At 39.8% G+C, this 16,450-nt stretch overlaps 1 long non-coding RNA gene across 1 annotated transcript; it reads left to right on the top strand.

Annotated features, from left to right (window-relative positions):
* The first annotated feature begins 3,288 nt into the window (after nt 1-3,288).
* On the top strand, nt 3,289-10,473 carry LOC106603609 (uncharacterized). Its single transcript, XR_001328448.2, has 4 exons — nt 3,289-3,598; nt 3,990-4,071; nt 4,274-4,364; nt 4,487-10,473. It is a non-coding gene; the product is annotated as an uncharacterized LOC106603609 (long non-coding RNA).
* The last annotated feature ends 5,977 nt before the right edge of the window (nt 10,474-16,450 follow it).

Here is a 16,450-nt window from a genome sequence, read left to right as displayed (position 1 = left end):
ATAAGGATTTCACATTATTTTCTCCAAATGTAATCATAGAGGCTATGAACCAAACATAGCTTGAGTCTTTACCTTACTTCCTCTAGTCCTTGTTTTCTTGATTTCCTTTTAACCATCAACTGATTACATAACCTAGAACTTGCCCCTGAGCATATCTTAGAGCTATGGCTGTATCCAGCCAAGCCCAGCCAGACTGGCTTTGTCTCACCTGAAGCGAAAGCTGAGGGGTTCTGGTTAGCTTTCTCTTCCATCTTATAATCCTCCCATTGTCTGAAAGGGTCTCTTATGTATTGTTTCATGTCCCATTTACTTATGGAGATCCTCTGTGGCTGTTAAACCAAATCCCCAGTCATGTCAGTTTTTTGAATCTGCCACTTTTGTGTCAACATCTATTTTGTAACAGTTTAGTCGGAACATTAAGCCAGAATTCCCAGTGACAAATCTCTTTTCTGCCTCCCTTCATGGTCAGCTGGTGGAAAATCAGAGAAATCTCCCATGTGTCCTCCGACGGTATCTCATGTGAATGCTGATAATGTCACGTCTTATTGTGTTCGTATTCACAGAATGAAGCCTGATTAATATCAACCTATATCAAAATGGAGGATTTTAAAGGCAGTACATTACTCACTCAGCAAGCAGGGCCTACTTTAACTCTGGTTGGGAACCAACCATTCAAAGATGGGGTAGGTAAGAAATGTACTGGTCAATATACTGTGGAGAAAGAGACAGTGTTAGTGTGATAGTAAGTGCCATGGCATAAGAATATCGGATTTCTCAGTGTCGGATAAATCAAGTCAGATCCATTGAGAACAAAAAATATATAAATAAATCTGTCAAAAATGAAATGTTTCTGAAAGTACTGTTAATGATGTGTCAGAATTGATTCAATTAAATATACTTATTTATTAATATACCACATGTTATCTTTGGAACATATTTGGCACATTATAAAATGTAATTGCTGTCAGTGGTGCAGAATATGCACTTTATCCTCTTACATCTAGACGTTCCGCTAGCGGAACACCTGCTCCAATATCCAATGATAGGCGTGGCGCGAATTACAAATTCCTCAAAAAAAACCAAACTTCCATTTTTCAAACATATGACTATTTTACACCATTTTAAAGACAAGACTCTCCTTTATCTAACCACACTGTCCGATTTCAAAAAGGCTTTACAGCGAAAGCAAAACATTAGATTATGTCAGCAGAGTACCAAGCCAGAAATAATCAGACACCCATTTTTCAAGCTAGCATATAATGTCACAAAGAAGTTCAAGAAATGGTCAGACAGGCCACTTCCTGTAAAGGAATCTCTCAGGTTTTGACCTGCCATTTGAGTTCTGTTATACTCACAGACACCATTCAAAAAGTTTTAGAAACTTTGGAGTGTTTTCTATCCAAAGCCAATAATTATATGCATATTCTAGTTACTGGGCAGGAGTAGTAACCAGATTAAATCGGGTACGTTTTTTATCCAGCCGTGAAAATACTGCCCCCTAGCCATAACAGGTTATGCATTGCTAATCATAATGGAACAGATGGAAACGCAATAGCATCCTCTATCAAATAATTTTCTGTAGGCTACACACATCAATTACATGCATGCGTAGTGCTTTTCTATTGCAAAAATTATCTTTAAACACTTACAAAAAAACTCAGCTCATCTTATCCTATCAAACATGTCAACACTGCTGTCATAGTTTCATCTTTTCTTATCCTGTCATACCAGATTTCTAGCTTTGAGACATTGACAGGGTAAAGACAGTACTTTGTGCTCTCTCTATGGTCATCGTTGACAGCTCACCTTTTTGTCTAATGGACAAATCCCCCACCCCCGCCATCTCTCCACTCTGTGGTTGCCCCCACGGGGGTTTGAAAGCTACTCTGCCCCCTTCCTGTGTGCTGCCAGTGGTCAGCCAGGCAAAGCATCTGTGCTCTCGCTCCAGGCAGGTGGCTCTCCAAAGAGTTGTCATGGGAGACCAAGCTTTAAATGTTACTCTCACCTAACTCTCAAGTATACTGAACAAAAATAAAAACAAAACATGTAAAGTGTTGGTCCCGTGTTTCATGAGCTTAAGTAAAAGATCCCATAAATATTCCATATGCACAAAAATCTTATTTCTTTCAAATTCAGGGCACAAATGTGTTTACATCGCTGTTAGTGAGCATTTCTCCTTTGCCAAGATAATCCATCCACCTGCCAGGTGTGGAATATCAAGAATGTAATTCAACAGCATGATCATTAAACAGGTGCACCTTGTGCTGGGGACAATAAAAGGCCACTCTAGAATGTGCCGTTTTGTCAAACAATACAATTCCACAGATGTCAATTGGCATGCTGACTACAGGAATGTCCACCAGAGCTATTGCCAGATAATTGAGTGTTATTTTCTGTACCATAAGCCACCTCCAATGTTATTTTAGAGAATTTAGTAGTACATCCAACCGGCCTCACAACTGCAGACCATGTGTATGTCGTTTTGTGGATGAGCGGTTTGCTCATATCAATGTTGTGAACAGAGTGCTCCATGGTGGCGGTGTGGTTATGGAATGGGCAGGCATAAGCTATGGACAAGAACCCAAATACATTTTATCTATTGCAATTGGAAATGCATTGAGATACAGTGACAAGATCCTGAGGCCCATTGTCGTGACATTCATCACGTCATGTTTCAGCATGATAGAGCACAACCCCATGTCACAAGGATCTGTACACAACTCCTGGAAACTGAAAATGTCCCAGTTCTTCCATGGCCTGCAGACTCACCATACATGTCACCCATTAAGCATGTTTGGGATGCTATCGTTCAACGGGTACAACAGCATATTCCAGTTCCCGCCAATATCTAGCAACTTCGCACAGCCGTTGAAGAGGAGTGGGAAAACATTCCACAGGTCACAATCAACAACCTGATCAACTCGGTGCCAAGGAGATGTGTCACGCTCTATGAGGCAAATGGTGGTCACACCAGATACTGACTGGGTTTCTGATACACTCCCCTACTGTTTTTTTAAGGTATCTGTGACCAACCGATGTATATCTGTATTCCCAGTTATGTGAAATCCAGAAATTAGGGCCTAATAAATGTATTTCAATTGACTGATTTCCTTATATGAACTGTAAGTCAGTAAAATTGTTGAAATTGTTGTATGTTGCGTCTATATTTCTTTTAGTATAGTTTCTCCTGACTTTTTGATTTTGATTTGTCCTGACTGAATGTGAAATCTGATAGAGGTTTTCAGAGTGTGTTTAGAGTGTTGGGAGTGCATTGGGAGTGTTCTTCAATCCATAGCTAGAGGACTCCTGATATCTCCAGGAGTGATAATGGCAGCCTTGGGCTGGCCTTCTGGGCAAGGTGGGTCTTTGCACTAATCTTGCATACTCGAATGCCTCTGCTACCCCGAAGCTAGAGAGGAAGTGATAGTCACTTGCAACCTAACATTACAGCTGCCAGAAACAAGATGAAGCCAACAGAGCAGACAAAGCCAACAAGCATCATTCTTGGTTTCTTGGATCTGAATCAACTCGACCCCAGAAGAGAAAAAGAAGCTCATGACCAATCCAGAAACCAATTAATTTTGAAAGGTAACGTTAGGTAAGTGTTGGGTAGTGTTTTTAGCCTGCTAGCTACGTTAGCTCCTAACCTTAGTGTGTTCGATGTTCAAGCTAGCTAACAAGAGCTATTTAGCTAGCTAACATCTGTATTTGAACTGTATTGACCTGAAAGGAATCTAATGATAGCATCATGTAGCTACACTGCATAAACCCCACAAGATGCCTAAAGCCTTTATTTCAACTAGCTAACGTTACCTAGCTAAAGCTAGATATGCATATTGTTAACATGATAACTTAGTGTGTTTTGTTTGTAGATGATAATGCTAGCTAGCTAGGTGGTCGACAGCATTTTCGGCCCAGAGACCAACCCCCAAAATGCATCTAGCTATAACATTCGGCACAGTAACATCACACAAACATGTATTTCTCAGGGAGATACTTGCGGAGACAGTTTGATTTTGAGGGAACCTGAGGCTGTGCAAGTTGTGGTTGTGCAAACCTTAACACTGAGAGGTAAGAAATACTGTATGCATTTTCTGTTATACTTTGTGATTCAATAATTATTTTGTTGGTAATCGACCAAAATAGTTAGCTATGTTTGCCTGATCAGCACACTGCCTGCATGTGCACAGGATATAGTGAAAGTTACAAGGGAATATGACATTGCATTGTACCGTGTACTATTGAAGCAAGAAAAATGTATTATTTCCCACAGTGCAACAACCCCCACAGACTCAGACTCATCCCCCCTGCCCCACTACCAACCAAGCAAGAGTATCTCCAGAAACATCAGCGCAAAGGGTTTGGTAGGAAACTTTTGTTCATATAGAATGGCAGACATTAAGCTTGTTACAAATAGTTTTAGTATACTTGAGAAATAATATACATTTACAGTGAGTTTAAATATTACCTACCTTCTCTCTCTCAGGTGAGACCATGGCCAATATACACTGAGTGTACGAAACACATGCTCTTTCCATGACATAGACTGACCAGGTGAATCCAGGTGAAAGCTAGGATCCCTTATTGATGACACCTTAATTCACTTCAATCAGTGTAGATGAAGGAGGGGAAACAGGTTAAAGAAGTATTTTTATGCCATTAGACATGGATTGTGTATATATAGAATAAAACACGCATCCTGTTTGCAATAAGGCACTAATGTATGTATTTATATGTTATTGCTACACTTCCAATAACATCTGCTAACCAAGTGTATGTGACCAATAAAATGTTATTTGATTTGAAGTAAAACTGCAAAGAATTGGCGTTAGGTTTGGGGCAAATCCAACACATTACTGGGAACCACTCTCCGTATTTTCAAGAATAGTGGTGGCTGAAGCATGTCATGGCTATACTTGTAATTGTTAAGAACTGGCAAGTTTTTCAGGTTAAAAAATAAACGTAATGGAGCTAAGCACAGGCAAAATCCTAGAGGAAGACCTGGTTCAGTCTGCTTTCCACCAGACACTGGGAGATTAATTCACCTTTCAGCAGGACAATAACCTAAAACACATGACCGAATCTATACTGGAGTTGCTTACCAAGATGACAGTGGATGTTCTTGAGTGGCCGAGGTACAGTTTTAACTTCAATCTGTTGAAAATCTCTAGCAAGACCTGAAAATGGTCATCTAGCAATGATCAACAACCAATTTGACAGAGCTTGAAGAATTTTGAAAATAATAATAATTGAAAAAATATGTTCTACAGATTTTTCACCTTGATGGCTCCTGTATTCGAACCAGTAACCTTGCGCAATCCAGGTGTGGAAAGCTCTTAGAGACTTACCCAGAAAGACTCACAGCTGTAATCGCTCGCTACGTGAAATGTCTTGGTTCGCCGGGTCCCTCTCGGTGGACGGGGCTGGCTTGGAAAGGGATTTGGGCCTTTTCGCGGCACACTTGTAAGGCTCTGATTGTCCAAAATGGTTCCGTCAAGTCTCATACTGTTGTCCTTATTTGTAGTTGTCCGGTATCTGGTGATTGTCGTGTAGTCCTGAACAGAACTACAGAGTTTATTTTCCATCCATTCGCTCCTGAAGATGCTTCTTTGAAGATAGGTTCCCAGTGGGTTTATGAGAGTAGCGTAATACGATGGTTTGAGCAGAGTAGTAGGACAGTACTACTTACATTTTCTTTCAAAGATACCTTACTTGGGACAGCTAATGAGCCGTTTGTCCTGACATTTAATCTTAGTAAAAATTCCCTGTCTTAGGTCAGTTAGGATAACCACTTTATTTAAATAATGTGAAATGCCAGAATAATAGTAGAGAGAATTATTTATTTCAGCTTTTATTTCTTTCATCACATTCAAAGTGGGTCAGAGGTTTACATACACTCAGTTAGTATTTGGTAGCATTGCCTTTAAATTGTTTAATTTGAGTCAAACGTTTCGGGTAGCCTTCCACAAGCTTCCCACAATAAGTTGGGTGAATTTTGGCCAATTACTACTGACAGAGCTGGTGTAACTGAGTCAGGATTGTAGGCCTCCTTGCTCGCACACGTTTTTCAGTTCTGCCCACAAATTTCTATAGGATTGTGGTCAGGGCTTTGTGATGGCCACTCCAATACCTTGACTTTGTTGTCCTTAAGCCATTGTGACAATACTTTGGAAGTATGCTTGGGGTCATTGTCCATTTGGAAGACCCATTTGCGACCAAGCTTTAACTTCCTGACTGATGTCTTGAGATGTTGCTTCAATATATCCACAAAATTGTCCTGCCTCATGATGCCATCTATTTTGGGAAGTGCACCAGTCCCTCCTGCAGTAAAGCACCCCCACAACATGATGCTTCCACCCCCGTGCTTAATGGTTGGGATGGTGTTCTTCGGCTTGCAAGCATCCCCCTTTTTCCTCCAAACATAATGATGGTTATTATGGCCAAACAGTTCTAATTTTTGTTTCATCAGACCAGAGGACATTTCTTCAAAAAGTACAACCTTTGTCCCCATGTGCAGTTGCAAACCATAGTCTGGCTTTTTTATGGTGGTTTTGGAGCAGTGGCTTCTTCCTTGCTGAGCAGCCTTTCAGGTTATGTCGATATAGGACTCGTTTTACTGTGGATAAAGATACTTTTGTACCGGTATCCTCCAGCATCTTCACAAGGTCCTTTGCTGTTGTTCTGGGATTGATTTGCACTTTTCACACCAAAGTACGTTCATCTCTAGGGGACAGAACACAGTATGACGGCTGCTTGGTCCCAAGGTGTTTATACTTGCATACTATTGTTTGTACATATGAAAGTGGTACCTTCAGGTGTTTGGAAATTGCTCCCAAGGATGAACCAGACTTGTGGAGGTCTACAATTATTTTATGAGGTCTTGGCTGATTTCTTTTGATTTTCCCATGATGTCAAGCAAAGAGGCACTGAGTTTGAAGGCAGGCCTTGAAATACATCCACAGGTACAACTCCAATTGACTCAAATTATGTCAATTAGCTTATCAGAAGCTTTTAAAGCCATGACATAATTTTCTGGAATTTTCCGAGCTGTTTAAAGGCACAGTCAACTTAGTGTATGTAAAATTCTGACCCACTGGAATTGTGATACAGTGAATTATAAGTGAAATAATCTGTCTTTAAACAATTGTGGGAAAAATGACTTGGGTCATGCACGAAGTTGATGTCCTAACCGACTTGCCAAAACTATAGTTTGTTAACAACAAATTTGTGGAGTGGTTTAAAAACTAGTTTTAATGACTCCAACCTAAGTGTATGTAAACTTCCGACTTCAACTGTACATGTTGTGGGTATACAGTCGTGGCCAAAAGTTTTGAGAATGACTCAAATATTAATTTTCACAAAGTCTGCTGCCTCAGTTTGTATGATGGCAATTTGCATATACTCCAGAATGTTATGAAGAGTGATCAGATGAATTGCAATTAATTGCAAAGCCACTCTTTGCCATGCAAATTAACTGAATCCCCCCAAAAAATGTCCACTGCATTTCAGCCCTGCCACAAAAAGACTAGCTGACATCATGTCAGTGATTCTCACGTTAACACAGGTGTGAGTGTTGACAAGGACAAGGCTGGAGATCACTCTGTCATGCTGATTGAGTTCGAATAACAGACTGCAAGCTTCAAAAGGAGGGTGGTGCTTGGAATCATTGTTCTTCCTCTGTAAACCATGGTTACCTGCAAGGAAACACATGCCGTCTTCATTGCTTTTCACAAAAAGGGCTTCACAGGCAAGGATATTGCTGCCAGTAAGATTGCACCTAAATCAACCATTTATCGGATCAACAAGAACTTCAAGGAGAGCGGTTCAATTGTTGTGAAGAAGGCTTCAGGGCACCCAAGAAAATCCAGCAAGCGCCAGGAACATCTCCTAAAGTTGATTTAGCTGCGGGATCAGGGCACCACCAGTACAGAGCTTGCTCAGGAATGGCAGCAGGCAGGTGTGAGTGCATCTGCATGCACAGTGAGGCGAAGACTTTTGGAGGATGGCCTGGTGTCAAGAAGGGCAGCAAAGAAGCCACTTCTCTCCAGGAAAAACATCAGGGACAGACTGATATTCTGCAAAAGGTACAGGGATTGGACTGCTGAGGACTGGGGTAAAGTAATTTTCTCTGATGAATACCCTTTCCGATTGTTTGGGGCATCCGGTAAAAAGCTTGTCCAGAGATGACAAGATGAGCGCTACCATCAGTCCTGTGTCATGCCAACAGTAAAGCATCCTGAGACCATTCATGTGTGGGGTTGCTTCTCAGCCAAGGGAGTGGGCTCACTCACAATTTTGCCTAAGAACACAGCCATGAATAAAGAATGGTACCACACATCCTCTGAGAGCAACTTCTCCCAACCATCCAGGAACAGTTTGGTGATGAACAATACCTTTTCCAGCATGATGGAGCACCTTGCCATAAGGCAAATGTGATAACTAAGTGGCTCGGGGAACAAAACATCGGTATTTTGGGTCCATGGCCAGGAAACTCCCCAGACCTTAATCCCATTGAGAACTTGTGGTCAATCCTCAAGAGGCGGGTGGACAAACAAAAACCCACAAATTCTGAGAAACTCCAAGCATTTATTATGCAAGAATGGGCTGTCATCAGTCAGGATGTGGCCCAGAAGTTAATTGACAGCATGCCAGGACGGAATGCAGAGGTCTTGAAAAAGAAGGGTCAACACTGCAGATATTGACTCTTTGCATCAACTTCATGTAATTGTCAACAAAAGCCTTTGACACTTATGAAATGCTTATAATTATACTTCAGTATTCACATCTGACAAAAATATCTAAAGACACTGAAGCAGCAAACTTTGTGAAAATGAATATTTGTGTCATTTTCAAAACTTTTGGCCACGACTCTACTATCCAAGTTACAGTATTTCCTTCGTAACATTTTTAGTGACATCACAAAACAAAATGTCATTAGTGTTCTGTAGATCACCTCTGACCATTCCCCACGTTCAATGTTAGAAATATTGTTCCAGTAGTTGCTTTTGAACGTGTTAGAGTTTCGACAGGAAAAAGTATCTTGAAACAAAGGACATTCCTTTGGTGAATATTGGAGAGGGAGGCCTGCATCTTCTCTCATTGATTTACGACAGGACGTGTTATTAATCCCACCTAGTTCTTTCCTCCCCCTCTGTGGGTGAGAGGGGGTCTGAGTGAAGTTATTCTTTGCAAAGCTGATCTGACCTATTCAGATTCTCGTGGATAGTAATGAGACGGTACTGGTACATATACACAGTACCAGTCAAAAGTTTGGACACACCTACTCATTCAAGGGTTAATCTTTATTTTTTACTATTTTCTACATTGTAGAATAATAGTGAAGACATCAACACTATGAAATAACACATATGGAATCATGTAGTAATCATGTAGTAATCATGTAGTAATCAACGAAGGGTTAATAAAATCAAAATATATTTTACATTTTAGATTCTTCAAAGTAGCCACATTTGCTTTGATGACAGCTTTGGACACTCTTGGCATTCTCTCAACCAGCTTCACCAGGAATGTTTTTCCAACAGTCTTGAAGGAGTTCCCACATATGCTGAGCACTTGTTGGCTGCTTTTCCTTCACTCTGCAGTCCAACTCATCCCAAACCATCTCAATTGGGTTGAGGTCAGGTGATTGTGGATGCCAGGTCATCTGATGTAGCACTCCATCACTTTCCTTCTTTGTCAAATAGCCCTTACACAGCCTGGAGGTGTGTCGGGTCATTTTCCTATGAAAAACAAATGACAGTCCCACTAAACGCGAACCAGATGGAATGGCGTATCGCTACAGAATGCTGTGGTAGCCATGCTGGTTAAGTTTGCCTTGAATTCTAAATAAACCACTGACAGTGTGACAAGCAAAGCACCGCCACACAATCACACCTCCCCCTCCATGCTTCACGGTGGGAACCATACATGCAGAGATCATCTGTTCACCTACTCTGTGTCTCACAAAGACACAGCGGTTGGAACTAAAAAGCTAAAATTTGGACTCATCAGCAATTCAACCATGATGACCTGATTCACGGAGTCTCCTCTGAACAGTTGATGTTGAGATGTGTCTGTTACTTGAACTCTGTGAAGCATTTATTTGGGCTTCAATTTCTGAGGCTGGTAACTCTAATGAACTTATCCTCTGCAGCAGAGGTAACTCTGGGTGTTCCTTTCCTGTGGCGGTCCTCGAGAGAGACAGTTTCATCATAGCCCTTGATGGTTTTTGCGACTGCACTTGAACAAACTTTCAAAATTCTTAACATTTTCCGGAATGACTGACCTTCATGTGTTAGTGTAATGATGAACTGTCATTTCTCTTTGCTTATTTGAGCTGTTCTTGTCATATTATGGGCTATATTCTGTATACCACCCCTACCTGGTCACAACAAAACTGATTTTGCATTTCACTGTTAGTCCTCAGCTGTTGTTTTACGAAGCATGTGACAATAAAATGTTATTTTACTGCAATTCAACAGAGGTTCAATTCTCAATGGCTGACGTGCGCATTCATTCTATCTTCTGAATTGAAATAATGAGAAATAAAGTTGATTTGGTTGGTTTCTGGTGTAGCAGGTAAAATGTCACATGGACACAATGCTGATGGTGATGCATGAAATGTAGCTGAAGGTGGGAGACATCACCACCAATTAAGTCAGTGTCACAACAGTGGCCTTTACATATACAGTGCATTCGGAAAGTATTCAGACCCTTTGACTTTTTCCACATTTTTTTACATTACAGCCTTATTCTAAAATTGATTAAATCGTTTTTTCCCCTCATCAACCTACCCACAACACCCTATAATGACAAAGCAAAAATAGTTTTGGGGAAATATTTGCTAAATTTAAAAAAATGAACACTGAAATCTCACATTTAGATAGGTATTCAGACCCTTTACTCAGTACTTTGTTGAAGCACCTGTTGTGGAAATTCTTACACATGTTGTGGAAATTACCACCAGGGACACTCAAAGTCAATCTTAAACGAATCATCCTTTATTATCAGCACAGTGGAGAGGTTCCAACTAACTCAATGCACCATAGTACACATGTCAATCAGAAGCTCTGCTGGGGCAGTCCCAACAGTTGTCTTATATATGGCTATCACCCACAAGTTATATTTGCATGATTTAGCATAATTAATTCATCATTACAGATTTGTTTAATTCATGTGACCAACCAATACTGGTACATAACATGTGACAGACAAATTCCTCATGAGGATTATTTTTATTAAGCTGAGACCTTGAAACAGACATATCTTTCGTTCTCAAAACAAAGGTGTGAGCGTACTGCCAAATTACAGCTACTGAATAGAACACAGAAATGAGTTGATAGAAAAGCACAACCTTTAAATATTTCCAGCACATTCCCTGATACTCATCAATACATTTCAATGTAAACATTTAGGTTTTAGCTTCTATATCAAAATACATCATTATAATGTGGCGGATGAATCAGAATTAGTTGGGTAACATAGATAATTAAGATGTCTTATCTGCATAATATGCTTATGTGATATACTTGTTATTAGAATGTATCCCTTTGGCTCTGGTGTTGGCAGTTGCACTTCTTCCCTCAGCTGGGGCTCAGTCACTTGGGGCCCAGAGAGGGGAGAGGTCAGACTTGTCTTTTACATGTCTCTGGTGCTATGCAGAAAGGGAAAGGGAAGAGGACAGGATGGAACATTGTCTTCATATGTGAATGTGTCTTTACCTATTCTTAACCTCTCTGGGCTAGGCGGGACGAATTCGTCCCACCTACGCAACAGCCAGTTGAATCCCGTGGCGCGATTTTCAAATACCTTAGAAATGCTATTACTTCAATTTCTCAAACATATGACTAATTTACAGCATTTTAAAGACAAGACTCTCGTTAATCTAACCACACTGTCCGATTTCAAAAAGGCTTTACAACGAAAGCAAAACATTAGATTATGTCAGCAGAGTACCAAGCCAGAAATAATCAGACACCCATTTTTCAAGCTAGCATATAATGTCACAAAAACCCAGAAGACAGCTAAATGCAGCACTAACCTTTGATGATCTTCATCAGATGACACACCTAGGACATTATGTTATACAATACATGCATGTTTTGTTCAATCAAGTTCATATTTATATCAAAAACCAGCTTTTTACATTAGCATGTGACGTTCAGAACTAGCATACCCCCCGCAAACTTCCGGGGAATTTACTAACAATTTACTAAATTACTCACGATAAACGTTCACAAAAAACATAACAATTATTTTAAGAATTATAGATACAGAACTCCTTTGTGCAATCGAGGTGTCCGATTTTAAAATAGCTTTTCGGTGAAAGCACATTTTGCAATATTCTCAGTAGATAGCCCAGCCATCACGGCTAGCCATTTAGACACCCACCAAGTTTAGCCCTGACCAAAGTCAGATTTACTATTACAAAAGTTTGATTACCTTTGTTGTCTTCGTCAGAATGCACTCCCAGGACTGCTACTTCAATAACAAATGTTGGTTTGGTCCAAAATAATCCATCGTTATATCCAAATAGCGGCGTTTTGTTCGTGCGTTCCAGACACTATCCGAAATGGTAAATCAGGGTCACGAGCATGGCGCAATTCGTGACAAAAAATGTCTAAATATTCCATTACCGTACTTCGAAGCATGTCAACCGCTGTTTAAAATCCATTTTTATGCCATTTTTCTCGTAAAAAAGCGATAATATTCCGACCGGGAAAGCGTGTATACGTACAAAGAGAGAGAAAATAAAAGCATGGGATCCCCTCGTGCACGAGCCTGAGTTTCATAGGACTGTGATCGGCCAATGAAAGCCTTAGAAAATGTCACGTTACAGCAGAGATGCTGTATTTTTGATAGAGATGTCCTAGAAGGAGAACAAATTGTCAGACAAGGCACTTCCTGTATAGAATCTTCTCAGGTTTTGGCCTGCCATATGAGTTCTGTATACTCACAGACACCATTCAAACAGTTTTCGAAACTTAAGAGTGTTTTCTATCCAAATCTACTAATAATATGCATATTCTAGTTTCTGGGCCAGAGTAGTAACCTGTTTAAATTGGGTACGTTTTTCATCCGGCCGTGAAAATACTGCCCCTAGCCCAGACAGGTTAATGCCATTCAGACTTGAAATTGATACAACAACTATGATAGCTGAGGTTCATTGATGAATATTAGTTCAGAACCTAATGCTTTAGGGTCCATACAAAGATTGGCTAGATACGGTAGCTAGCTGCACATCCATAGGCATACAGTTATTTTTTATCCTCCACTACACAATAGCAAGTAACTAGTTGGCTAGCTATGTTACTTCAGCTGCATTGCACGGCAAGGCAAGCTTACACAATTGTACTTTCAGTTTGCAAAATGCTTTAGCTATTCAGTTTGATAAATACTTTAGCTAGCTGGATTCTTTACATCCACTGTTTCACAAGACGACAGCCTGGTTTGCTGGTTTTCTCAGGAGTCCCTAAAACATTAAACAACATGAATTACAATGTCATACTCATGTCATAACACCAGCTATCTAGCTGGCTAATGTTAGCTCGTCAGCTAACTTGCTAAATAGCAATTTTCATAAATTAACTTTATGACAAAATAATATGCACAATCATTTGTCTCTACATTAACTAACATATTCCTCTCAATTGTACATTTTTAGCTTGACTCGTTATGATGTTAAGATTACTTACATTTGCTTTTACCGTAATGTTTTGTGAGCCATCTTTGCTGAAGAAAGTCACCAGGGATGGGTGGCTCGCATCAAATTTGTCATTGGATCCACTCGATATGATTTGTCATATAAAAACCTTGTGACCCAAATGCATAATGAGTGCTCTAACTCCCCCTTGTGGTGGTCTGGAGCAATGAAGCCATGACGCTGCGTACCTCTAAGTCCCGCGGTGTAAGCTCGCAACTTTTAAAGGAGGAACCACTGTATACGGGTGAGAAAGTTGTTTCATTTCAAGTTATAGTGTACAGTTAGCTAGCTAACTTTAGCTGGCTGGATCTCTAACTAACGTTATGTGTATGATCTTATTATTCATATTTCAGAGCCATTTGCTTAGCTTGCTAACATTGAACCTGGTTGGTTAGCTACCTGCAGATTCATGCAGGGTAGTAACGTCATGAGTTGGTATTATGATTCATTGTTTAGCTAGCTACAGGTCTGAACAAAAGACTCCACTATGCAAGTAACCATTTCAGGTGCATTCGTAAATTCAGTCTGGCCATGATAAAATAATTTATATGTTTAAAGATAATGATTAAATAATTCCTCTCTGAAACCATATAATTGTATGAAATGTATTAGAATCATAAAACTATAATCTGATGATGTGTGTAGTTTTAGTCAGAATTAGAACAAGGACCTTTTGTTCCTTTTTAGTATGTAAGCAGGGTGCAAGTGTGAAACAAATGATAAGAGGCGCTATCGACAGACAAGTTGTACTACTGTGTTCCTTACAGGACATTCTGCCTCCACCCGTGGAGGGGAGAAACTGTTAGGCTTGCAGAAAATTATTAAACATGTTGCAGATTAAAGAAACAATGTATGTGTGTGCCGAAGAAAATACCGAGAACAATAGAGACTGTGTTTGGCTCGACCTGGCTAGGACTCTGAGAAACTTATGATAGGACAGGGAGTACAAGGTTTCTCTAATCTCTGGGGAATGGAACGGACAGCGCTCGGTAGTGATACACAGTGGTGAGAACTCTGGAGAAGCACACAACTCACCTACTGTTTGTGTGTATGTATGTGCGTATTATATCTACTGTTTGTGTGTATGTATGTGCGTAGGATATGAAGTGAACTATAACATGGATGTCTTTGTATAATGGACTTCAGAGCACTCGTGAATAAACATGCTGATTATTATAAGCTGGGCCTCCGTCTGTTTCATTCAACCAGAATCTTACAAATTCTGGGTTGTAAACTGAGTAGTTAATTGAAGTTCAGTTTAAGAACATTGAGAACAAAATTCTCTTAACAGGCCATCTACTCTGATTTTAGAGCAATCTCATCTAAGTATGCCAGAGCACAGAATAACTGATGAATTTACACCAATTGAATATGGCCGGTGTCAGTAAACGTCAGCAAGAAAGCATAATTAAATTGTTGCCAGCAGCATTGTTACAGTCACCAACGCTCTGGATAACATGAAAACAGCCTAACCAGCTCTGCTAGGGCGAGTAATGTTTTATGTACTGCTTTTCTGTTTTTACACTTACTGATAATTTCTAAATAATATTTTCATTCTAACTTAAACAATGTGAAGAGGGGTTTGTTCTCCACTCATTTCAATTTATGGATAAATAATCTGCTATGAAAAAGAAACTAATTAACAATGAAAGTTAAATCAGGGTCCATATAATTTGGATCAAAATAAATCATAATATGAGAGTCTTTCAAATAAACATTAATAGTAGTTTCTTTTAAAATAAAATCTTCTAACTCACTTCAAACTCTTCTGACAGAAGAACAGTTCCAAAATAAATGGTCAAGAGTCTCTGGGTCACAACCACAAAATACACATTTGTTATCAATAGCTATTTTCAATCTGTGTATAATAAAGGTTTTTATAGGGGGGCTTGACTGCTGTTGTTAGTACAGAATACTCGGATCAACCCTTAAAGAGAGGGGTGGGGGTGTGAAAGGGTGTGAATAATGCAGAATGGGTGCAGACAATGAATGGCTCTCCAGTAGAAGTTCCAAAATATCAAAAAAAATTGTTAAACCTCACTAGGGTAGGGGGCACTATTTTCACCTCTGGATGAAAAGCGTGCCCAAAGTAAACTGCCTGCTACTCAGGCCCAGAAGCTAGGATATGAATATATATAATTGGTAAATTTGGATAGAAAACACTCTAAAGTTTCCAAAACTGTTAACATAATGTCTGTGACTATAACAGAACTGATATGGCAGGCAAAAACCTGAGAAAAATCCATCCAGGAAGTGGGATTTATTTTATGTTTGTAGTTTTCTATTGACTGCCTATAGAGTATCTTGACTTAGGACTCAAATTGCACTTCCTATGGCTTCCACTAGATGTCAACAGTCTTTAGAAATTGTTTCAGGCTTGTATTCTGAAAAATGAGGGAGTAAGACCACTTTGAATGAGTGGACACTGCAGTGTCCCAGAGGTTTTTCATGCACGCGAACGAGAGAATGCCTTTCTTGTTTTCCTTTTATATTGACGAAGCTATTGTCCGGTTGAAAGGTTATTGATTATTATGACTAAAAACAACCTTAGGATTGATTATAAACATCGTTTGACATGTTTCTACAAACTTTCTCGTCTGTCTGTTGTGACTGCCTTTGAGCCTGTGGATTACTGAACAAAATACACAAACAAAACGGAGGTTTTTGGATATAAAGAGGGACGTTATCGAACAAAATGAACATTTATTGAGTAAATGGGAGTCTTGTGAGTGCAACCATATGAAGATC

This window comes from Salmo salar, chromosome 04 (assembly GCF_965601325.2).
Source record: "Salmo salar chromosome 04, fSalSal1, whole genome shotgun sequence".
NCBI classification, from domain to species: Eukaryota; Metazoa; Chordata; class Actinopteri; order Salmoniformes; family Salmonidae; genus Salmo; species Salmo salar.
The sequence above is the reverse complement of the archived record's forward strand: the minus strand, read 5'-3'. Positions and strand labels throughout refer to the sequence as shown.